Consider the following 25,067-nt stretch of genomic DNA (forward strand, 5'->3'; position numbering starts at 1 on the left):
CTCCAGCTAGGAAATGTTCTCACCTTGATCCCTCTAGGTTCCAGCTTGAAGAGAACAGAATAACCTGGGCAATGTTGGCACATGCTCAGGAGAGGATGCCCTGTCTTTGGCACTCACTGGAAATTTCCTTGAATTCTATTCCTTTGGTACATGTACTCTCCTCAGATCCCCAACTAGGCTGCAATCTTCATGAGGATGAGGATTAGAGCTTAGATTTATAAATCTTATCTTAGGTTTTTGTAACTGAAAACCAGGACATCTATTTTAATCAGAGCATGAGTTGTTTTCTCATGGAGACAGTAATAAAGGATTTTGAAATCAGGGCCATTCTGGTAAACTCAGGGCGTATGTTGCCATAACTATTGTGCTTTCTTTTATAGGAAAGACCAAGAAGAGATTAGTCTGCCAACATTTTTAGGCTATATTTTTAGGGTGTGTGCATTTTAGTTGAGAAATGGGGCTTGGTACTCTGTATTACATATTCAACATGTCAGTATTATTACTCTTTACAGAACAATCATTTAGGGAATTCATTTAAAGTAACACACAATCCACAATATAGAATTTATTTGTTTCACTAAAAATGTACTTTTTAAGTTATATTTCTATGAAATGTTATTTGTATAGAGTCAGATTATCTAGGAAACCAGATAAGCAATCTGAGAAGATTGGAGAGCATGGAACGAGGCATACACAAAGGCTGTTGTTGAACCCACAGAATTATACCCAGTCCGTTAATCTATAGAAAATATCTTCCTGGTGGCCTGCATTTTTGGGTCCAAAGTACAGAGTCTAACACTCCCTTGGACAGCCCTGAAGAGGTATAAACTCTTTATTATCCAACCTTCCCCTTTTCTATATTGTTATCAGAGACTCCCAAAAAAATCTTGATCATTTCACCAACAACCCATCTCTTACTTTGTATGCCTTAGGTTATAGAATAGTGTTTCCCTGACAGTATTAAAGTAGTCACATCTGCTTTATATGGCCTGATAACCTTTCGAGGGCATATTAATCTCATCAATAACACGTTACAAATCATCTTTTAGATAACTTCCGGGAGAGGGATCCGCATATGGCAAGTCACCTTCATTTACATTGACTGTATCACCTTCAACTTAAAAAGGTAACATTCCAGGTGGGTCGGTAGAGTGTGGTGCCAAAGGGGGAAGAAATGGGATCCAAACACCTGAGTTTAGCAAATTGGATCTGTTCATTTCTTAGCTTGACCTTGGTCGGCTCACTTACCCTCTTTGAATCCCAGTTTCCTTATAATAATAATCATGGGCTTTATAAAACAAAAGAAGGTAATGAATGTGAAAGTGCCAGGGGACTGTATCATAGTATATAAGGTAGTTCAGTATTTTGACTTACACCCAGTTTGGGAATAATAATGTGTAGGACACTTTCAATTGCAAGTGACAGGTAGCCCAACACAAACAGGCTAAGATATGATAACTTACTGGATTGAGTGCAGTCAGTTCTGCTATAACCTGACTTATGCGTTTCCAAAAATGAGTCTATATAGTGAAGGTCATGGATAACTGTCTAAACCAGCACTATCTAATAAATACAATGCTGACCACAAATGTGAGCTACATACGTAATTTAAAATTTTCTATAGAGATGTTAAAAAAAAGGAGCAGGTGAAATTGATTTGAAAATATATTTTATTCAATCATATATCCTAAATATTATTTTAACATATGGTTAATATAAAATGTATTAATAGCTATTTTACACTTTTTTTCTTTTTACAAAAAAAGAAGTAAAAGACTGTATTTTACATTTACAGCACATCTCAATTCAAACCAGCCACATTTCAAGGAGGCACATGTGGCTAGTGGCGACTGTATTGGACAATGACAGTCTAAGACCTGGGTCACTTACCGTCTCTTGGAATGGGTGTTGAGGTTCAGTCTACAGACTATATGGATTGATATTGGGGAACAAATGAATAGAAATTGAGATCTATTTCTCAGAAAAGAGAGAATGGTATTTGTAGAGGCGAAATCATCTTTACCATCATCATCACCATCGTCACCTCTACAAAATATCTTAACTTTCAAGGAATTAAAATTCCTAATCTCCAGGGCATTTTAGGCTAAATTCCTTTAAATTAATTCTGTAGTTCAGTGAAAAGGTAACAGTTGCACAGAGAGGGGGCTGGTAAAGAATTTAGGAGATGGAATTTTTGGCCCACCTCTGTTAGCTTTCCTAGATGTCTGACAGCTAGACAAAGTTGATTGGTCTTCATTCTTCATCTATGATATAAAAAGGTTAGAATAGGTGTTTTCCAAAGTGTTTTTAGACTCCAGTATTATTAAAATAAACTTCATTGAGGTATAATTTATATGTAATAAAATGTGCTCATTTTAATGTATATTTCAATGAGTTTTGGCAAATTTAACACCCTGCAACTACCAGCACACTCAAGATATAGGAAACATTTCCTTCTCCTAAAATGTCACTTTGTGCTCATTCCCAGGAAATATTCTGTTGAGAGATACTTAGGTTTGTTTCTAGTTTCTGGGTCAGGTAACTTCCAGGCATGGCTGAAATCAGAGCTGCAATGGATTTGGATGGCTCTTCTGCGTCATTTGGTAAGTGGATTTTTAACATTATAAGAAGCTGTCAAACTGTTTTCCAAGTGTTCGTACCACTGCATACCAGCAATATATGAGAATTCCTGTTGCTTCACACCCTTGCCAAGAATTGGTATTGCCAGTCTTTTTAATTATAACCATTCTAATGTATGTGGAGTCGTATCTCATTGTGCTTTTATTTTGCATTTCCCTGTTGATTTAATAACGATAAACCTCTTTCCATGTGCTTATTAGCCATTTGTACATTATCTTTTGTGAAGTGTTTGTTCAAACCTTTACCCATTTTAAAAACTGAATTGTTTTCCTTCTTGCTAGTCATCAGCTGTAGATACAGCATTTATTTTTTTAATTTGTACTTTGCCTTTAATTTTCTTAACGGCATGTTTAGAAAAGCAAAAACTTCTTAAATTTGGAGTATAATTTATCAGTCTTTACTTCTATGATTCATGTGTTTTGTGTCTTAGTCTAAGAAATCTTTACCTACCCCAAGGAAAATTTTATCCTATACTTGTCTATAAATTTTATAGTTTCATATTTTGCATTTAGATCTACTAGCCATTTTGAGTTAATTTTGTATATGGTGTGAGGTGAGGATGGCGATACATATATAAATAATATTTATAATATTACTATACTATAAATAAATAATACTAATATATAATATATACAATATATAATTTAATAATATAATAAAATAAGTAATACATAGATCACTTTATTTCTTTATGTATATAATACTTCTATGAAATGTTTACACCATATATTGTTATTTTATTCTGTGTCTCTTGTTTAAAGCAGCTTAAGAATGAAAGAGCTGAGCATGAGTCTCTTTTCTGAATGCAATAGTGAGAAATTAGGAGCACAGTCGTAACCTAGAGCCTTAACTACAGACTCCATCTCACGTCTTTGTTCAGAAGCCAATCATGTGAGGATGGAATGTTCTGAGGGTCTTATCTAGAAGCAACTACCAATCAGACTCTAAGGATTTGGATTTCTGGTTATTCCTTCTTTCCTCCCCTCCATGACCTCCCACATAAATCTTCCTGTTCACATGGCCACCATGCCAATTTCAAAACCCTTTACACCTCTGCTTCCATGGATCTACCCCCAAGTGTATAGTGCTCTGTACACAAGTAAACTAGATCCATAAAGACTAAAATACTCTAAAACTATTCACACTAGACTTGTCAGGGAGACCACTTTTCTATCTTTAGTAGCCTTGAAAATAATTTGTATGTAACTCTGGATAATGTGTACTCCACGAGTTAGAAGGTCTCTTGTTTTGAAACTTCCTTGGCAGACAAAATGTTAAACTGACCCTCCCTGTCACAATTTTCATCACTGTTTGTATTTATTTTTTACTGCGTTGAGCTAGGGCATTGCCCTAAGCTGTGGCAGATTGGATTTCTCGCGGTGCCTGTTCTGTTTTTGTTATCCTTCTCATTCCTTCTTCTTAGCACCCTGTCCTTGACTTCATGATACTGGGAGGATCCTGCTTGCAAATCTGCTTTTGGCAGAATAAGATATCTTCATCTTTGAGGTCACGTTCCAGGCTTTTGTTCAGTCACAAGTTCTGTTTGGATTTATCCTCAGTGTGTCTACTTGAATATTCAAAAAGTCATCAGCTAGTCTAATTTGTTTTTTTTTAGCCATGTAAAAGACTGATTTGCTTTGACAGGTGGATCAGAAACAGAATTGGAGCTATTTTATCTGGACCTAATTAAACAACCTTCATTACCAGCAGATATATGTTTGTGACTTAAAATTAGCATGATTGGAATTAAAACTCAAAATATAAGGCATTGAATTCAGATATGGCTGGTTTAAAAATAAATTCCATACATTTTAAATGCAGCGAGTCTGGCTTTTAAATATCCTATAGTGACAAATTCCACTTAGGGTTGTGTGTGTGTGTGTGTGTGTACGTGTGTGCATGTATGCATGGTTGTGGCTGTAGCTAATAGTAAAGATATGGCCTATATTTTCTGAAGAGTTCCAGAGCAGCCTTCTGAATTATGAAATTTTAGTCAAATATTTTAAAATTTTATTTCTTCTCCTCTCTAATTCCAAAGTATTGAGTTTAGCTTTGAGGATTTTATGTAGCTTTCTTTGGCTTCAAAGATTACATTCTCTAATCGAATTATTTCTATTCATCATTGTCGAGTTTCTGAGATTTTGTGATTGTCTTTTATTATACGTATTCTGATTGTGTGCAGATGTATATATATCTATACACAGTGGAACCTGCTTAAAGTGTTCTTTCACATGTAACATTTAAAATCATATTAGATTTTCCTTATAGTATTTTATTTCCTTAACCTTTTGAGAAATGTTTTAAGACATTTTTGTGTATATATGTATATACACACACACTATTTATATATATACACACACCTATACATAGATTCATATATATATGAAATATTTTTGTAGTTTTGTATTCTGGATAGGGATAGAAACTTAGTAATTGTCAAATAATTATAAAATATAAGTACATATTTTTTTCTTTCTTTAGACTTTTTGAGGGTTATTATGCACCAAGATATATGAGCCAGATTTTACTTTATGAAGAAAAATAAAAGGTTGAATAAAACATATTGACATTTCTGTTCAACATTAAGGCTGCAGGAATTACGGTGGATTCCTTCTCCTAACAAACATTAATATGAGATTCCTGGTGTGATGAGAACTGGATAGCAAGAATCTAATCCCTCCCCTTGCCTTTGTGCACCAGAAGCCCTCTCCAAATTATTAAAATTCCAGGTCTTTTGTGATACCTTGATGCATCGTTGCAATTGCAACTGCTTTAAAATGCAAGAAAGAGCAAGTCCTTAGTATTTATAGCCTCCTTATGTACGCAACATTTTTTTATAAAATGTAAAATAAAGCATTTGTGTTTATCCATGTCCTTTTAAAAATTAGAATTTCCAGATGGTCCCTTCTTTTTATGCTTTTCCGGAATCAAAACAACAGTTCTTGCCTGTATTTGCCAGCCTTGTTTGGATTTGCTCAGCCCTTCCTTGTTACTGATGAGGGGTCTAGTTCAACCATTGCTCCCGCTCCTGATCTTTGTTCAATTGTTTCCCTTCCTGTAGAAGAAGTCCTGACTCAACACATGTCCAGTGGTAGGCGTTGCTTTCTCTTGTGTTCCAAGTGGAATTATTAATTTTCCCATGCAGATTGTCACCATCTTTGAGTTCTTCTCGAATCCCAACTTGTACATATTTAAACTTTACGTGGTTGAAATTTCATGTGGGACCATCAGAATGAACTAATTGGCCAAATTTGAAATGTAAGTCCTTGGATTTAGCTTCTCCTTTATTCCAGGCAGCTGTGCCACCTCGTACAAGGGTGTTTACCATTCTTTTCTTCTTTCTCCTTAATGCAGTGGGGATGATGGGAATGTCGTTGCTCAGGCTTATTGATGTTGCACGACAACTCCCTCAATTCTGGAATAATCTCCAGAGAACTGGCCACATTTGGTGAGATATTGGACAGGGGATTTCTAGATGGTTGCCTTAAGCCCATGAATGTGTGAAGGGTTGTGTGTTTGTAAAATTGTATCAGTCTTCCTTTGCCAAAGCCCATAGCATCTCATAGCATTCAAAACTGATAAGTTTTTGTGACTTTTGAGATAGGTAAACATAAGTTTGAATCCTAGCCGCTCACTTTACAGGCCATGTGACCTTGGGCAAGTTACTTGATGTCAATAAGCTTCACTTTCCTCACCTGTAAAACCAGGGTAATCATAGTCTCTGACTCAAGGCGAAGTGAGGATTAAATAAAGGGAGTAGAGTAGAGGGAGGACTAAGTAAATTTGGGGAGCACAGAAGCTGGGGCTGGATGGCCTGCATTCAAGTACATGCCTCCACTACTTGCCATGTAATTTGGAGCAATCCATCTAACCTTTCCATGCTCTGGTTTCCTAGTCTGAGAATGTGGATTATGATAGCATCTACTCACAATCTGTGAAGATGAAAACAGATAATACCTTTAAAGAAGTTATAACCATACTTGGTACATGGGGAGGGTCTAACAGAGTCATTCATTCAACAGATGTTTGTGAGGCACCTACTATGTGGCAAGCAGTATCTGAGATGCTGGAGACACAGATGTGGACAAAAGTCTCTGCCCCCTTTAGCTCTCATTCTAGTGGATGGAAGCAGACAAAAAAACATAGAAAATAAATATATACTAAGGACGATGGAGAAAAATGAAGCAGAGAAGGAGGATAAGGAAGGTGACAGGCAGGAGTACAATTTGAATAGGGTAGTCTGGGTAGGCTCACTCTGAAGATGGTGTTTCAGCAAAGACCTGAAGGTGGGGAGGATCAAGCCATGTGGCCCAGGGAAGAGAAGCACAAAATCCCTGGGACAGGAGACTCAGAGCCAGTAGTAGGTGGCCATAGTAAGAGCGGAAGCCAGAGAGAAGATAAGGGCCAGCTTAGGTCTCACAGGCTCCCATTAGGGGTTTGGCTTTTACTCTGAGTAAGATGGGGAGCTGCTGAAGGGGTTCAAGCAGTCGGGTGAAATGATCTGGCACATTGTATAAGGAACATCCTGGCTGCTAAGTTGAGGATGGACTTTAGGCAGTAAAGGTAAAAACTTGGAAAGCAGTTAGAAGCTACAATTTTAAAGCAGATGAGAGGTGAAGGTGCCTGGGATCACTATGGGACTGGCGGGGAGAAATGAACAGAATGTGTATATATTCTGAAAGTGGTGCTGTTGGAATTTGCCATCATCATTATTAAGTGAGGCAGTCACTAATTCCTTTGGAACAGTGACTGCTACAGTGTCAACATTTATTAAATGGTAGGCTATTATTATTAACGAGTAAACAAGTATTGGTCTGAAATTTTCTTTGTGAGTTTGGGAGGAAACTGAGGCTTCCCAAATGCCTGAGGAAGATTTAAGTGTGATGTCAGGAAAGATGTCACTCACATGCGCAGAATGCCTATGAAGCCCTGCATTAAATAAAGAAGGAGATTTGAATCCTACTTTTATTTCATTTGGGAAACTACTTATGTAAAGCTTTCTTAGCTGAAGAATCCATTAGATCAGGAGTAGGCAAACTACACCCAGGGGGCCAAACTAGCCCTCCTCTTGTTTTTGTAAATAAAGTTTTATTAGAACACATCCCTGCTCATTTGTTAAGTATAGTCTATAGCTGCTTTTACACTTCAACAATGGAGTTGAGTAGTTGCAAAGCCTAAAATTTACTCTCTGGCCCTTTACAGAAGCTGCTTTAGATGAACATTTATGTGTGGCTCAGCATCATAAACACAGAGTTATGATCATTCAGGGCGTATTTGCGAAAGTATATGGCACATAGCAATGACTGAAGATACCCAAAGGTACTGATAAGTATGTTATTTGGGAGGAAGAGCCCAGACATTAGAACACCTTCTTAGAAAGGTGTCGTCATCATAATAGTGCCAGTTACTTATGCTTTACTATGCTTCCGGTGACCGTCGTAACCACTTCACATGTGCTAGCTCATTTAAACCTCACAATAACCATTGGGGAGATAGTAGTGTTATTACTATTTTACAGATGAGAAAACTGAAGTACAGAGGGATACATGACTTGCACAGAGGTGCACTGTGGGTAAGCAGCAGAGTGAGGGATGAGAACGTAGGCAGGCTGGTTGTAGAGCCCAAGGTTCTTTTCACCTCTATGCTTTACTTCTAATACAGGCAACTTTTGAATAGTTTCTTTGCCAGATGCCGTGTGTGTGTATCTCTGAGTGTGGCTTCTCCCATCAACAGCTTCCTAAACTTGGCTCTTGAACCTGATCTTGTGAGATTGCTCAATGCATCAGTCATCGTCTCTCTTTGCTGTTTAAGTTGCCACTGCACCATGGTGCCATTCCGCTACTGAGGGGCAGAAAAGGGAGTGGAAAAATTGCCACGTCCATCATTGTGTTCTTTCTTTGTAAGTTGAAGGAGTAGCAGAAAGACAATGCCAGTTTTGCTGCTTGTCTTGTGAGTGTGAAGTTTTAAAGAATAAGGCAAAATTAATTTTCATATGTTTATGAGTTTATCCAAGGGAGTTCTTACCTCTTGAAATTTCAACTTTGGGCTGCGAAAAATGGATATCATTTTCCTTTAAATAGCAGGATGTTTTAGAACAAGATTATATCTGTCAGAAATGAAAACACTGTATTTATTACTGCATTGTAATCCGTTCATTGCTTTAAGGGCTCTAGGTTCCCAAGGGAACATTAAGATAGCAATGATGTCCCTGAGTGCTGGATTTTGCTTTTGGATCTCTGATTTAACTTGTATGTAAAAGCACGAGTCTTCTGACAATCACCTATTGACAACACATTTGAAAAGAAGCAGACCGACTTCTTCTGGCTGCAGTCTACAGTAATTTTGGATCAAAATATTCCTCCCTTCCCCCATCTCATAGCCTATTTTAGATGATAGCATGCAAATAAGTATGTTTTCCTGCTAATTTCACCCATTTTTGGTTAACTGCCACTCTGAAGATGCAGCTGCCACACATCAGAAGTTGCAAGGAAAGAGGGTGTTGTGGCTGCTGAGAAAGATTTCTCAGTTCTGGACCAGATGCCAGACTCCCCAGAGCTTGCCCAATAACAGTCTGATGCAGAGCCCATGGATGTGGCTCCTTGTTGTGTCTCTTTGTTGAAACTCATCATTCTCTCTTGCACACAAAATCCATTCCCAAGACAGTGGTCCACTTTTTAAGGATTTCCTCCAAAGACTGCGACTTCGGTTGACCTAAGAAGAGGAATTAAGGTGCCCTGATTTACGTGCATACATTAAACAAGTTAAAATAAAGGAACAGACCAGTTTTTAGTTTTCTCATAGATTAAGGAAAAATGTAGGGAAATACCTGCCCCCCCACCCCCCCAATTTGTTTATGAGAGAGTAACTATTGTGCAGAATGCTGATGAGGCCAGAGGTGCTTATCTTCCTTCCCTCCTTCCTTCCTGTCTGCCTTTTTCCTTCCTTCCTTCTGTTTTTCTGTCTTTCGTTCTTACAGGTGGTTATTGAGTGCCTGCTATGACAGACTTTGTGCTAGACCCTGAAGATACGATTATAAATAAGACAAACAGAGGTCATAGCCTTTGTAAAACTTGCTGGAAGAGACAGAAAAACAACAAATAATTAACAATAAATTATGCACATAATTATGTGATTACGCTAGGTAAATTCAGTATAGAAAAAGCATAGAATGCGATGCGGGGAATAATGGGGGCCTTAGACTGATGAGCAATGGAGACCCCCAGGGGAAATGCCATGTAAAGTGACACTTGAGAGATGAATAGGAGGAGGCAGGTAGAGGCAACGACATCCCTGGCAGATGAAGAAGGGCCTATGCAGGGAAAGGCTGAAAAGTCCGAGTGGATTCAGAGCTCCAAGTGAGGAACAGAGACGTGCAAGATGCACCTAGAGAGGTAGTCAAGGGCCATAACTTGCAGCACCTGGCGGACATTATCTATAAGTCTGGACTTTATCCTAAGAGCAGGAGGAAGCAACTGAAGGATGAAATGACCTCCCTGTGTGTGTATGTGTGTGTGCAGATGGTCAAAATTACAGAACTTGATGTATCTTTCTTATGTGTTTGAGAACATTTTAGAAAATTCCATTGGGAATCCACAATCCTTCTGACATGAGACTTTAACGTTAAGTGCCTTATCCAATTTCAATATGTCAATACCAAATATTTTTTGTGTCTCTCAAATCTTCAAAGTCTTGTGAATCATCCTGAGTAATTTTTGGGACTGAGTTAGTTAGAACTGGCTTCAGAAGACACAGTGAGTGCACAAGCCTTCGCTCACTGATTTTTGGTATACCTGAACTGGGGGAATATTTGTGGAATCAGAAAAGGTAGAGCAGAATCCAAAAGTTCTTGGGAGCTAGTCCTCTAGTTTTTTATTTGTTGTTTTGTCTTTCCAGTGTTTCTGAGAAGTGCAAATTTTACTGTTGATGCCGTTTAAATAATATTTGCCCTTGATCTTGACTTTCCTTGCCCAGTGTGCCAGACTGTCTGTTGGCAACTCGATATCATTTCCCATCTTCTCTGCACTACCACTATTCCAGGGGCTTTGAAGAGTAAGAACTAAATTTCTTAGAATCTCTGCCCGCAGAATTCTGCTTTAGATTCCACTAGTGAAAGACACTTGTGCAAGAGATGGAAGGCAAAAGAGAATCAGAAGCTATAACTGCTTCTGAGCAGCATGAGTGGGTGTTGGGATGGTAAATGGCAACAATAAAATTTTGCCAGAGGTTTCTGGGTGTTCTCCTGCAATTCCTCAAAACCACTTAGGTGCTGGAGACGGTGAGATCATCAGTGTCACTTTCCCTAAATTCATGCATTTCCTGATTTCTTGAGTGCTAGTGGTGGCTTCCCTAACCTTTTGTCCCTCAGCCTTTCCAAGAGATTTTAAGTCTCTGGTTCCCTGTGTAGGATCCATTTCTGCATGAAATATCTAGAGTGGTTTCTGTTTTCCTAACTGAACTCTGACAGATACAAACCATTCTTAGTTCATATTTGTAAAACTGAATTAAATTTGTTTAGTGAATTGACAACTGTTTTCCAAGAATATGATTTAACAAGCCAGAATGATTTTGCTAATCTTTTCTTGGATATTCTGTTCTTAGTCCTGACTTCTGCACCCCTCCCTAATTCCTCATCCTCCATAAAACTCTCTGCTAGATCTACATAGCCTGTAAATTGAAATCCCCCAACTTCTTAGTTTGGATTATATGGGCCTTATAAGCTGCTTCCCACCGTATTTTGCCTTATCATCTCTGGTCTTGCCCTCTTGAATCCCTAGTACCATGAGTCTCCCATAATGGATGTTTCTGGGTCTCTGCTCATATGTTTCTCTCTGCTTAGATGTATACTTCTTGTTTTTCTACTAAACCCACACACATTCTTGAAGATCCAGCTCAAATATCTCTTCTCCTTCTTCACGTTTTTTTCTCATGACTCTCACCAACAACCCCAACTAAACCTCAATAGCAACCCGTATGTAAGCCTAACCCATGTTATTATATTGTTTTCTAGCTATTTGGGTTTTTCAGTTTTCACATTCACTTGATAGCAAATTCTCTGAGGAATGGAGCTCATTCATTTTTATTAATCTCAAGAACTTAGAACTCAATAAATGGTCATGAACTTGAAATATTGGGCTGGAATAGACTGTTACCTATGTGCCATGTGTACAAAAAAACAGCTAGAAGAACCACTAGAATCTTTTCAATAAAAGCAAAAAACTTTTCAAATTGATCTAATGCTTCCTAAAGTAGCCTAGGGAAAATTTTGACTTTACTCTTGTCTTGCAAAAAAGAAGAAAACTACTAAAGGCATTTTCTTGCTTTTCAAAAACTGATGTTTTGAATATGTATTTTTTTTCAAGATATAAAAATGTAACTCCTGCTATAGCCTTTGGGCATACGTGCAGTTATAAATATAACATTAAAATACAAGTATACATCATAATTTAATTGTATCATACAACACAGGGGAGGGAAGAGAGCGAGGACGGCGTGTAACTTGCAATGGAAGCTTCTCCTGGACAGCCAGCGGTGTGGGGCAGAGATGAGAGAGCAGAGCATGAGTGGGCCGTGAGGAATCTTATGGCCTGAACTGGGATTGCGTTGAAGAATAGCTATATGAAGTCTTTGGTGTCCCATCTGGCAAAACAGTCCTACATGGTTCTCCCAATCACAGCCCTTGACAAACCCAAGAAGCAGTTTTAGATCCTGAGTCCTGATGAAATGGGCATAAGCACAAAGAGTATGATAAATGGCAAAAGCTTTGTGGTAACACTCTCAATGCCAACAGACTTAATTCTTAATTTTTATGTGTTACTGGCTCAGTGTGGACTTTTGAGCAAGTTATTCAATATCTTTGGGCCTCTGGTGCCTCATCTATTTATGGGGCCAGTAATGTGTGACTTGCACTTACTTCACAAGATTGTTTTGTACTTTTCTTCTGGACATTTACGTATCCAGTTCCAAAGCTGACTCCAGGCAAGAGTATAAAGTAGAGAAGGTTTTTTCTTGGTGCCGTCCCATAGCCAAAGTCAGAATTCCATCCTCCTTTCTGATTCCTCATTCTACCATGGTTCCTATTCCTAATGCGCCCTGCTAGACAGCACGTTAACTGTCCTTTGAGTTATAGGTGACATTTGCATAGCATTTTACAACATATGTGAGGATTTATTTGACCCTTACAATAGCTTTGGGAGATGGTAATTATTATGATTCATATTTTCCAGACCACGAAATTGAGACACAGGTATACATTAAGAATTTTACTCAGAACCACATACTCAACAAGTGGTATGTCTGGGTTTGGAACTCAAGAAGTTTACTTGACAAAACTAATACTTCTGAGGGAATACATGAAATTCTTGAAGATTTAAAAGTTTTGGACCATAAAAGAATGAGCTTATATAGGAGCTCCCTGGGGGTAAGCTTCATACTCATCTTATCCATGGTTGGATTCTCAGCCCACAGCAAAGTGCCTCACTTGTAGTAGTCACTATTTCAAAATAATAGATGAGTGAATGAATGAACTAATGAATAGGATGGCAGTGATAGTCTTGACCTATCTATATATCTCTGTATTTATGGCCTATCTATATATAGATGTGTGTGTGTGTCTATATCTTATATACACATTTATGTATGTACATGTATGTATATGTGTGTATATACATATTTATTTTGTTGTTTTTTACAAATAGATTATCCTTTCTCATTTCATTGTTTTTCTTGACAAAAATCCTAACCTCTACATTTTTATTCCTTTTTTTTATGCAGTGACGAAATTCTAGGCTGGTCATTACAAGGATATTTTTGGATTTTTAAAATAAATTTTTTCTTTGGAATAACTTTATATTTGCATAAAAGTTGCAAAAAGAATACAGAGAGTTTTGGCATACCCCTCACCCAGCTTCCCCAAATGTTCACATCCTACTTTACCGTGGTTTATTTGTCAAACCTAAGAAACCCACGCTGGTATATTACTATTAATTAAACTCCAGACTTTATTTAGATTTCACTAGCTTTTCCACTAATGTTCTTTTTCTGTTCCAGGATCAAATTCATGATACCACATTGCATTTAAATGTCGTATTTTAGTCTCCTCTGGTCTGCAACAGTTTCTCAGTCTTTCCTTATTTCTATCACCTCAACAGTTTTGAAGATTCCTGGTCAGTTATTGTGTAGAATGTCCCTTAATTTAGATTTGTCTGATTTGACTGTGGTTATAAGTTTTGGGGATGAATACCACAGAGGTGAAATGCCCTTCTTGTCATATCCTATCAGGGAGTTCACGTTATCAACATGACTTATCATTGGTGATATTAATCTTGATCATCTGGCCCAGGTAGGATTTGGCAAATATCTCCACTCTAAACTTACTCCCCATGTCCTCCTTGCATACTCTATTCTTTGGAAGAAAGTCACTAAATCCAGTCCGGTTCAAGGGCAGGGAAGGTAGCTGGGGCAGTGGGGGGGGAGGGCATTAAGAACCATCTGCTGGAGTGGAGAGTATCTGTATAAATTATTCAAAATTCTTCTGAAAGGAAGATTTTCTCTTCTTCTCATTTATTTATTTATTCCTTCACTTATTTATAGCAATATGGACTCATATATATTTATTTTATACTTTGGGCTATAATTGAATACTGCTATTTATTTTGTTGATCCATTGTTCCAGCTTTGATTTTTTTTTTTTTTTAAGATTTTCATTTTTATGGTCTCTCACTTATCAAAAGGGTGCCACCATCTTAGCCTAGCACCATCAAAATTGGTTGGCTCGAGACTTAATCTCGTGACATTGAAGGCTCCCATTACATCCTCATGTTGCAATTAGTCATAGATTTTCTTCTCTGTGTGCTCAACAATTCACTGAAGTCAATCCCATCTCCCTTCCCCAAGACCACTGGTGATGGTTTCGGACTATGATGTGGGGTTCCTAAGGCTGCTTCTGAAAAGCAAAAATGTAGTGAAAGTTGTAAAGGGCTGAGTGTCTGATATTTCAACACTTCAAAATGATCTTTGGGAAAGCAGGGAGGAATGGGGGAAAAATTCCCGTGAGATTCCATTCACTGTTCCCTTGACTTCTTCGATTTCAGTAGCAATTGGAGGCTTAAGACAGGTGATGAATTTGGTCCAGAGTGAGGTTAGTTGAGAAGGAAATGAAAACAGAGGTTTAACAGGAAGATTAGTGGACTTTCTACCTCTGGGCAATAAATGTCTGCTTTGGTCCTCACTAATCAGTTTTCCACATGCCTCATGCCATTTGCCTTACTTAGGATGAGTTGTTAGAGCTCCATTAGGAAGTGTTCAAATCACTGTTTTGAACAGGCTGAGTTTTTTTTTCCGATGCCCTCCTTTTAACCCACTTCCTTTTTTCTGAGTGTAGGCACACAGAGGCCTGGTCAAGGGGGAAATTATGCTGATTAGGAAGCATGGTCCAATTAAAGCAGACATGATGGGGAAATTGCCTTGGAGTCCAAATATGTGACTCCAGGATAGAGAGGCCTCTTTAACACCTGCGATGAGAGTGTACAAATTCCATACCTCACAGCTTGGGGCAGAGAGAATAGGCATCTGATAAATTTGCTTGTAAAAACTATTGGAGCCAGCTAAATAATAATACGTCCCTTGACAGGGAGGGAAAACTGTGTGGTTTCCTTTAGTCCTGTGATGTTTAGAAGACATCTAAATATTAAAGAGGCAGAAAGAGGAAGATTAGAGAAAGATGGAGCATAAATAGTCCTTAATTAACTCCCTTCAAATCTGTAACCTTTTACTTCCATTCTCTCCCCTCCATTCCCACCAAAACCTCAGGTTTTCTTGTCCCCCACTTCCCTCAATTTATAATGAGCATTTATATCATAAGATCACAACTTTAGCAGTGTTGCAAATCTAAAATTATTTCAGCTTTAGGAGCGAGGATAGCAGAGGGTCAGGGGACATAAAGGAGAAATTGCTCATTTTGAAATGCCCTTTGAAGTGCTCCTTGTACCCTCTGTTTAGTTTTGAGAAAGTTTCACAGTAGTTGACAGATTATGTAATCCACTCTCCCACTGATAATTTTTTGGCATGGGGAGATTGTACAGGTATTTCGATTTTAGCCAGTCTCTAGTTAATAATCAATAGTCCTGTTGTCTAATGAAGTGATGGCCTTGACACCCTGGCCTTTGTGCAGTGTTAAAATAACATTGATCGCTATCATTATCATATGCCCTTGATACACTGAATAAGGACTTGGATATCAATCTTGGAGCAAAGTAACATTTCATAAATCTTGTAGAAAGAACCAGGATTGTCCAAACAGGCATATGCTTCTTGACAGCAATGTGACAGAGCAGTCTAAGACACAGATAATTTATAATTTATCTCTAAACTCAGATTGAAGAAAGACTCAAAAGTAACATTTCATGTAAAAAGTGTTTCTTTATCGGCCAAAGAGGACAAGGGAGCCTTTAGATTTTCTTTTTTACAGTAGATAGGATTGGGCGGGAGGCTCCCATGGCCCTTCTGGGGTGGAGGGATGGAGGAAGAGGTGAGTAATTTCTCTTGGTTATTTGGAATGGAATTTGTATGGAGAACACTTTGGAACAGGACAGGCTTTCATTCAGTCCGACTGAGGAGCTGGATGGAAAAGGATTTGTTTTTCTAATAAACTGTTGGTCAGAATCTCAGATTTCAAATTTTTTCACTCACATTTAATATTTTAATCTCTACAACTAGTTTCTTATTAAGAAAAAGTAGTTATCCAGGTGATTATTCTGATTCTCCTAGTATTAATGGATTGAATTCATCCTTATTGCTAGATAACAAAAGATAAAAAATCAGGAATATTGGATCAAAATTTCAAGATAAAATTCTTTCTTTGATAGCATTCCTCTTCTAAAACAATACATTCATGGTTCATAGTCTTTGGTAGGCACTCGCACCGCAAATACAAAGAGACATTTGTTCAGAGAAGAAGGCCTCCACCCAATAATTTCCCAGCCCAGAATAGTTACAGAGAGTTGTGTGAAGATTCTGAGGATCCGAGTGTAAATAATTCACAGCAGTTACATTTGTGTTACAGAATTATCCCTGCACAGTCCACAGCCTTCCAGAATGAGTAAACAAGAAGAAAGTGTACAACAAGTTCTTGAAATCTGCTGAATTCTCAAATGGAGAAATTCGCTTAAAGGAGGCAAAGGAGATCAGGAGTCTCACCCAGGAGGCAGGCAGGTGAAACACCAGGATGGCTTTCTTCTCATTTCAGAAGGCAAAGATGGCCTCCTATTTTTATTTTATCATTTTAATTTTATTGAAACATATTTTTATTTTTTATTTCTGTTTGTTTAAATGTATTTACTGTTACTAATTTAAGAATGTAAAGATGGTCTCCTACTTAAAAAATAAACACTGGTTTTGTTTCTTAAGGTACAAAGAGGTATTACTCATGAAAAACCAGATGTATGTGTTGTGTGTTATGCATGTGCATGTGTGCCTGTGTATATTTCCACTCTATACACACACATAGCTCTTATTAGTGCTACTGAGGATATGGCTGCCAGACAGAAAAACGTACCTCTTGGGCCAGCCTCATGGCCTAGTGGTTAAGTTCAGTGTGCTCCACTCTGGTGGCCCATGTTCAGTTCCCAAATGCGGACCTACACCGCTCAGTTAAGTGTCCATACTGTGCTGGTGCAGCCCACAGACTGAAAAATCGAGGAAGATTGGCATGAATGTCAGCTCAGGGTGAATCTTCCTCAGAAAAAAAAAAAAAACTACCTCTTTGTAAATTGAGTGTGAAATAGATATTTTATAAAAATAAGTTTTAATTGTTACATACTAAAATCTACTTAGATATGTGCAATATCTGCAGATATTTAATCTGGCTGGTAGTAATTGAAATAAAATTAAGAGAATCCAAGGCTACGACAATTCTTTTTCCTTCTTTGGCTTCCTCTTAGAGGATTATTATTTTACACTTTTATTTACAGGATATTTGTGGAGGTTACGTTTCAAAGATCGAGTAAAAGGCGCACCAGCTCTTTCTGAGAGCTTGTTCTCAGAAACCTCGAGGTGGAGAGTGAGAAGGATGCATAGATCTATGTGCCCACGGGTAGGTATTCACTTGTCTGTAGTCGTTTTGGGCGCTCACGCTTAGTCAAAGACACTCCTGAAGGAAGCGTAGTAGGGATGGTGTGCAGGAGGATTGCTCTCCTGACTAAAGCCTGAAGCCTTTTTTAATAAATGATTTCCTTCCCTTAAACAAAGGAGGAGAGCTTCCGGCTGTGTAAAACCTTTACTCACTAATCTGCCAAAAATGTAAATATTTTTACAAATATGTTATTTACTAGGCAGGAAGCTTTTGGGGAGGTGGTGGGTGGTAGAGGAACACAGATCAATGTGCCGGCAGTAAGAGCTTTATGACCACTCCAGACCCAACTGTCATTCCTCCGGTACCTCCTGTCAGTCTGACTAAATTCTGTCATCCCTCAACCCGGTTTAAATTAACAGGTAATTTGTAAATGTCACTTCAGGTTAGGCCGCTCATTTTGTTTCTACTCTACCAATGCAAAGTCTAGGACTAATTTTTCTTGTCTTCTTTTAATAGGATTTTCATTTATAAATAGAATTATGTTCTGAAAATAAATTACAGTAAGTGATGCACAGAACGGGGAGCAGCAGCACTTTCATAGAATTTCAAGCACCTACATCAGAAGAGATTAATAAAAACACTTCAAAGGCTAAATTCTATTTAAGCAGAAGACAGCTTTTGGTTAATATTTAATCTGAGTAACGGAGATCTTGCTGGAAAATATAATTTTTTAATATCTAAATTAATTTTCAAAACAAAACCATTAATTTTGTTTGGAGAGTTTGTGCAGTGGGAAAGTTTTAGTAATATATTTGTAGAGGGAAAAGTTAATCAATTAATTTTGCGGCGAAAAAATTAGCTTTTAATATTGTGTTTGTTCTAAATGAATTCTTATTATTTGATCAGGTGTAGTGCTTTAGAATTCTTCTTCCTGAGCCTTTTCCATCTTAGTAGGCAAAGGAGAAGTCTCTAGGGGAGGGATCTTTTTTCTAATCACTCTTCCGTGGCTGCCACGCCCTTTGCCTGGTCCTTTATGTAAAAGGCCTCAAGCTGGCACCCTGTGCCTCTCCACCCCTGAAGGCTGCGAGGCTGGCTAACGGGCTTTGGCGTGTGGAAAGCTTATGGCACTGTCGCCATAGTGGGTCCATTGCAAACATGGGATTTTTCGCAGAGAGGCAATTGTGATTAGAGACGCAGTGGGAAATCATGTTAGGTTGAAAGGGAAAATGAGAGCTCTTGCTCTCCAAGTCACCGGACAAATACCCACCAGATGTTAACTGATTGAGACAAACAATGTGTGTATGTAGGTATATGACTTGAATAAAGAAATTCATGGAACTATCAAGTCAATCATTTGTGCCACCTCCCAGTTCTGTCATTTACTAGCTTTGCCACCTTAGACGTGTCCTTTCTCCTTTCTGAGTTAGAAAATGCATTGTAAATGTAATACTGTGTCTGGTCTGACTCAGGGAGGGTTTATGTAGCTGAACCACGCTGCCCATGCTATAATCCTATTTTGTGAGAGCTGTAGGCTTTTTAACAAAACCACAGCCTTTACTACTCTCCTAATCAGGACTGGATACGGCTGGACTGAGAGACCTTTGTCTTTCTTCTGTCTTGCAGCTGGGGCAGCACCATTTTAACAGGAAGATAAAGGGCATCTTTAATACTTAGGATCTGAAATTAGTTTAACAGAAGCTCCAGGTTCAGTCCAACTAACCATTCTGTTGCTGTGTTCTCCTACCTTCTCCCTTCATCCTATTTTGCCAGTGCTCCTCTTGGACTCTTCTCTCTATATTGAGTGGGAGATGTGGAGACAAAGAAATTCCCATTGTGTTTGGTCCAAGCCTTCACCGAGTTCCTTCTCCATCTCTTCTCTACTGTGGTTCAATGAATAAGTGCCCTGTGGACTTCTTAATTCCCTAAAGTGACTATCTTCTTACTGGATATAGATGTTTAATAATTACAGTCATGTAATCTCATTATAGAAATTTGGGGAATGGGAAAATTGTTACTTAGAACCCCACCATCCTCACATGCTGTTGTCATATTCCCTTCAAGTATTTTTTTCATATCAGCTTTTTAATTCCAATGTAATTTTTATCAGTATACATATTATTTACAACATTTTTCTCTTAATGTGCCATTTCCTTTGCCCATGTTTTCACATAGCTTTTATAGTAATCGTATTTCCAAAAGAAAAGATTATTAATTAAAGGAAGCACAATCTGAACTCTTTTAACAAATATCCATATTGCACTCACTTTAGGAATAGTGATTGAGAAGATTTTATGTATCTTGCATTTTGCTATTAACAATTTCTTCCCAATGACAAAGAACTGACATTTTCGCTTGGAAACAGTGCTGCCATGGGCATGGCTCCATTTGCTCAGGGCTGGGCCTCTCTGCGGGGTATCCACCTGGTAGAGGGGGCTCTGCATTCCCTATCAAACACCTCTTCACCCTGTGTTGAAGCTTGTTCACATGCATGAAGCCTTCTTTTTGGTAGATGATATATGTCAGAAAATATTTGGCTATGAACCAATTCAGAAAGAACAGGGAGACAGAGTGAGCAAGACAGACAGAGCATCCTTCTTCCTTGCCGCCTTAAATAATTCAAGAAAAGAGTACTCTTTACAATGGACTGCGTTAAATGCACAAAAAAGTGTCACTTTTACCCAGTTTTTTTAAATTATATTAATAGCATTTTTATTTAATATCTTTCCTCTTAAGCCTTTTTTTTGGGGGGGAGGGAACTGATGTAGACTGTTAGGGTAGAGGGCCAGGGAAAGTGTATTTTAAATCTCTGAGTCATTATATTAGCTTTTAACAAATTGCTACCGAGGGACAGTGAGTGAATTTTTATTGATAAAGAAAGAATGGAGGATTGCTTCCTCTCTCTGTCTCTTGTATGCATGCACGCTTCTTAATTGAATAATTTCACTCTAAATTCTCATTAGGATTAGAAGGATTATTGGAGGTGGTAGGTGACCCCCACATCCTAGAATAACTTGTCATCCTCTTAAAAATAATAAATTGTCTTCAGGTTTTCATTGAAACCATAGGTTAAAACTAAAGCCCCAAAGGAGAAATTTAGCACTGATGAGCGTCAATCCCAACTTTGCATTAGTTTACCATGTTAATTTATGACAAATCTACCCTTTTTTCCCCTACAATATTCTTACTTGTAGCTAGAAGAAATAATTGGTAAGGTGGAGACATCATTACCAGTCAAGTCTCCTGAAATTGACTTTAAAAATTCTTGCAAAATATAAAGCATATGCTTAAGAATAATATTAATTTGGTTGTGGGCAGTTTGCATGTGCTTTTTAAAAAACATGTAATAAAAAAAAAGACCTGCTTCTTGTTTACAGAGCCCAGTACTTTGAAATTTCTCATGACGCAAAGCAGTCCTTCATGTACATAACCTATGAATTATCCTTGAAATAAAATCTTTAATTACAGTTGACATTTCTGAACCCATTGCAGGTGGTGCCCATCTGAAGAGTGACATTGTTTACTACACTACAAGGCTCCGGGCCTGGTGTCAGAGATTATAAACCAATTTCCATCCCAGCTCTAATGCTGGTTTAATATCAGAAGAAGAACTTTACTGTGTAAATATTAAACATTTTGTTTAAATATTAAGTACCAAAGGTCTTTTCCTTTTGATTATTAAAACAGGAAGGGCCCCAACTTTGAAAGAGGTTCCTTGTTGTATTAAGAAAATGACTGGTTCTTTACCTGCAGGTTAATTATCACTGGCCGGAGACGCATGCTTGGGCAAAATGTCAGTTGTCTACTTGTACCGTTGTGAACCTCGATCCTTAATAGCTGACCAAGAGTCTGTATCACTAATAATGAGCTTATAGGAATTGTGCGTTTTCTGTTACTCGTTATCCAGGAAGTGATCTTATGATAATTGACCAAAAAAAGCAGTCTCCTTGCTGGACGCAGGTAGAGCAGGAGAGGGAATCTCAGGGAAGTGGCTCCTGAGTGACCCAACTTTTGCATTCCTTGGTTTGATCAACACCAAACTGCAAAGGAGCTGATCATCTGAAGGATTGACAAGGAAGGATCCACTGTGAAACATATGCTTGTTTGCCCACCTAAGACTGAAATTAAACCAGGGAAGTGGAAATTTATGAATACCTGTCCCGCAGACAAATATTCAAGATGGATGCAAACTCTCCACTGAGAGATTACATCTTCCACGTAATTGCAACGGGAGCTACCGTGAGAATATCACAATTCCTCTCAATCATGGAAAAATGAGCTGTGTTTTTTATTCTGTGGTACACAGGGTTTGCTAGCTTTGTATCCTTTATTTTACGCATTGTCTTTAAATCCTTGAGTGAGAACATTCTGCATCTATTAGGCAAGTCTGAGACATCCAGATGTTGCTCTTAAATTGATAGCTCTTGGGTCTGCCTTATTGAAGTGCTTATAAGAAGGCAAATAAACGCTGGTTTTAGGCTTTTGGTATTCAAATAAATTCAACACCCCTAAATATGGAAGCGTCTTTAGAATTCTGTCTGAGAAAGATGATGAAACCAGGCAAATCTCGTTAGAGGAATGTTTTAGAGCACAGCGGTTTGATGAGAAAAGGGAAAAGGGCCTCTGCTGATTTTTTTCCTAGAATTGTTGAACCTAATAATATTTACATGTAGAGGGTTGGATGGTGACATTACAAAGCAGCTTATAGGACATGCGTCAATTTACCAGTACCTCACAAGCACTTTAAAAAACCCTTTTCAACTATTTAATTGATTAACATATGTGGATATTGAGCTACTATTTTTGCCTGACATTTTGGTGAGCCTTTAGACATTTAAGGTACATATAAAAAGTCGAGGTTAATTTACTTAATCCAGTCAGAAAAGTGTTTTACTTATTAAACTGTTCAATGGTAGGAAAACAAATTTGGCTAGCTAAGGTGTGATCAGATTTTATGGGACTTTAGCAACTAGAGAAACGAGGTTGGGAGCAGTACTATCCTTGAGCTGCGTGATTTGGGGAGACTTATGTCACAGTGGTAAGAGGGACATTTGGTGAGGGGAGAGACTAGGACTGGAGAACCCCACTGGAAGCTATGGCAGTAGTCCACTCAGATTAAAAAGGGTTTAGGTTATTGCGGTAACAGTGGACATGAACAGGAGAGGTGGTTTCTAGAAAATTTTATATTTGGTGGTTACTAGTAGCTCTTTAAAAATTATGTTTCTCATTATTTTTCCTCATATGAGAGGTATGGAAAATGTAACCCCATGGCCAGAGAATGAGTCAAGGGTTTGGAAGGCAGGCATTGTTTTCTTGGTGAGATTAGTGACACTATGTGACTTTGGACTTTCTATACCTTCTGGCTGCCCTGCCCTGGCATTCAATATGACCACAGCAGATGATCTAACTACCAGAGAAGACTTTGAACATGTTTCGAGGTACCTGTGTGAAAGATTCTTTAGAATTAAAAGAATTCTTCTTAATATCCATGGCAATTTTTTTTTCATTCCAACCACCCAAAGGTAGGAGGCCAGCTGACATTTTGAGTCAAAACTCATACATTGTTAACCTTTTAAACATTAGTTTGCCTTTTCCTCATTTGTGTGTCATTTGTTAGTATCCTTCAAAAATTTCCTTTTTGAAAGATTTAGACTGCTCCTTATTTAATTTGGTAGTTCAATTAAATATGATTCCATTTCCAATGCCTACTTTAGCGAAATCTTTGAGATCCCTCCTTAGTTGAGATTTCTTTAGTCTTAGGGTGCTATTTTCCAAGTACGAATATACTTTAAATTGTGAGGAACTTTTTATGGTTAAGAATGTTCACAGTGACTATAGTTAATAATATTGTATTTTATATATGAAAGTTGCTGGGAGAGTAAATCTTTAAAGTTCTCATCATAAGAAAAAACATCATAGCTATGTATGGTGACGGATATAACTAGACTTATTGTGGTGATCATTTTGCCATTTATACGAATGTCGAATCATAATGTTGTATACCCGAAACTAATATAATTTATATGTCAATTATATCTCAATAAAAAGTCTTCATATTTTCTACGAATATCTCTTGCTTACTTTTCACTCAAAAAGCAACAGACTTCTTATTATACAAAAAGATCTCTGCCATACATACTAAAGATATAATAACCAGTGATATTCGTTCATTCAGAAATACATCTATGATATAGAAAGCACATGCCAAGTGTATAATGCGTCAGTAGATAAAAGGTGAACTCCAACTGAAGAAATCTTTGAACTGGGGCCTGGACAGAGGTGGGGTTATGATAGGGAAGGAGAGCATACTCAGCTCAGGCATGCTTTTTGCAAAGATATCAAGACACCAAAGTCCAAGGTGTGGTGAGGAGAGACAAAGGAGGCCAGGGGTGGCCACTTGGAAGTCTATGCTTAGTCCACGTTTGGTACAAACAGTGCACAGATAGAAATGTTTGAATGCTATAAAATGGAAAGAAAATATGGGGATAATAGTAGATATCAAGAGGAAGAGGAAAAGGAGTCTGATCAAGCTAAATTGGCCTATTTTTGAAAAAGCGTAACTGTTTAGAATTGTGCAATGGGATTTTCTTTCTGTTCATTTCATAAGAGAAGATCATTTTTAGCACTGTGTCCTGGTGTTCCGTGCTCCTTGGTTAAAGGTCATCTCCTCCAACTCTTAGAAGCAAATGGAACAATCAACTTCCCCCACCGCTGATTTCTATTTCAAGGAACCTGCAAAATATATTTCATTTTCATAAGTATCATTGATAAGAGTGCTTCCACTTCACTCCTGGGCTCTTTACAGACCACGTTGTTCTTGGAAATGTTGAAATATTAAAACCCAGGCATTATGAAGATTCATGGATAAGTTCTCTGGAGATTCTTGAAACAAGAGTCACCTTATGAGAAGTAGAGCATGCTGGTCTTTTAGGTAATACTACTCTGTAAATACAAATCACCACAATTATAATTGGTACTCCTTTTACAGAATGAAAGTGATTGTTTCTCTGAGTTCTTAGGAGAAAAAAAAGACCTTCATAAATCCACTCTCAGTCTAGGGAAAAGGAACACTCAAAAATCTAATGTTGACATGAAAATAGAACAATTTTTCTAGATGAGAACAAGTACATTGAAGAAGAAATTATGTTCTATCCAAAGTCGACTTTGTACATATTATGGTCCTTCCTGTAGACTCCTCGATGATAGGAACCACTTTTGAGTTTCTCAGGAAACATGTGAAATGTGCTTTTTTCAAGATATTTTGACCTGGCTTCTGGTTACCGGATGCATTAGTAAAATTACTTTCAGTTTTTGAAAAGAAAAAAATACGTGTCTTCATAGTAGATTTGCTTAAAAATTTTAG

The 25,067-nt window shown here is 37.8% G+C and overlaps 1 long non-coding RNA gene across 1 annotated transcript; it reads left to right on the plus strand.

Moving 5' to 3' along the window:
- Nucleotides 1-16,615: 16,615 nt before the first annotated feature.
- On the plus strand, nt 16,616-23,771 carry LOC139079071 (uncharacterized). Its single transcript, XR_011532346.1, has 3 exons — nt 16,616-16,848; nt 17,607-17,728; nt 21,197-23,771. It is a non-coding gene; the product is annotated as an uncharacterized lncRNA (long non-coding RNA).
- Nucleotides 23,772-25,067: the final 1,296 nt, after the last annotated feature.

This window comes from Equus przewalskii, chromosome 24, assembly GCF_037783145.1.
Source record: "Equus przewalskii isolate Varuska chromosome 24, EquPr2, whole genome shotgun sequence".
NCBI classification, from domain to species: domain Eukaryota; kingdom Metazoa; phylum Chordata; class Mammalia; order Perissodactyla; family Equidae; genus Equus; species Equus przewalskii.